Below are 1137 nucleotides of genomic sequence, written 5' to 3'. Positions count from 1 at the left end.
GGAGGAAGACTGGGAAGAAGAGATTCTGCAAGAAGAAGGTTACACCACAAGGAGAAATTGCCTGGGCTGTGGTTTAAGATCTGGCGCTCTGTAGAAATCCTGCTGTTTCCCTGTCGAGGGTCAAAATTGGATCTTCAGGTGGGCTAGAGTGTTTCTTTAAAAACTACTCCAAATGGTTTACACCTATATTGAAAATATCTACTAGTCTAAAGCCAGGGACAAGAACTGTGTTAATGTCTGATTTGAAAAACACTGACAAAACAGTGTTATTAATGAAATGCTGACACAACTTTATCTATAGCCCTTCTAGCAGAGTGGTTATAATATGAAAAAGCAAGGTTCAATAAAATGCAAGGCAGAAATAGAAAATTATATTAGATGTGACATACTAGCCATAAGGCCTTTTCTAAACTACACTGAAAAAAATTAGGACAAGGGTATGGTAGTATATTTTTCCCCAAAGCGTGAGAAAGGCCTAGCCTCCAGAGCATTCCCTCTGAACTTGTATTCTATTTCTAGCATGCGTTTTATTAACTTTTATTTTTGTTTTGCAGGCTAGACACACAACACCAACCTTAATGTCAAATTAGATAATGAAAAGCAATATTCATCTTAAGAAAAATCATTCAAATAACTGTCATGTTGCATTATACTTTTTTGCTGCTAGCAAAAGCCTTAATTAAGTATGCAGAATGGTTTCTTTTCTCATCTTCTGATTTCAGATGCTCTGAACTTCCTAAGCAATTTTTTCTGTTAGAGTTGCATCTTTATGTTCTTATAGAAATCATCATTTGTATAGAATAGAGCAACATCTAAAAAAAAATATATATATATAGGAGGGGAGACTTTCACACAGAGTGGTGCCATTTATCAAGTTGTAGGAAAAATGTGAAAGCTAGAACTTTGACTGTTGACAGATTTCATCCGGGATGATGAACACAAGTCTAACAACTTGCTGCCGATGTATAGTGATTAACAAATCAGAACAGCAAATGACATATTAATATGATAACCTGGAAATACGCTGTGGAACAGATCCTGTCCTCCTCATGCTGCAGTGACGTTACCCAAACTGGGAGTCATCTCTGGCTGGTGCAGAACAAAGCCTACCCCAAATTTAATTTTCCTAAGGGAAAG

This window comes from Buceros rhinoceros, unplaced genomic scaffold, assembly GCF_000710305.1.
Source record: "Buceros rhinoceros silvestris isolate BGI_N320 unplaced genomic scaffold, ASM71030v1 scaffold5256, whole genome shotgun sequence".
In the NCBI taxonomy this organism is placed as follows: Eukaryota; Metazoa; Chordata; class Aves; order Bucerotiformes; family Bucerotidae; genus Buceros; species Buceros rhinoceros.
Note: the sequence above shows the minus strand (reverse complement) of the source record.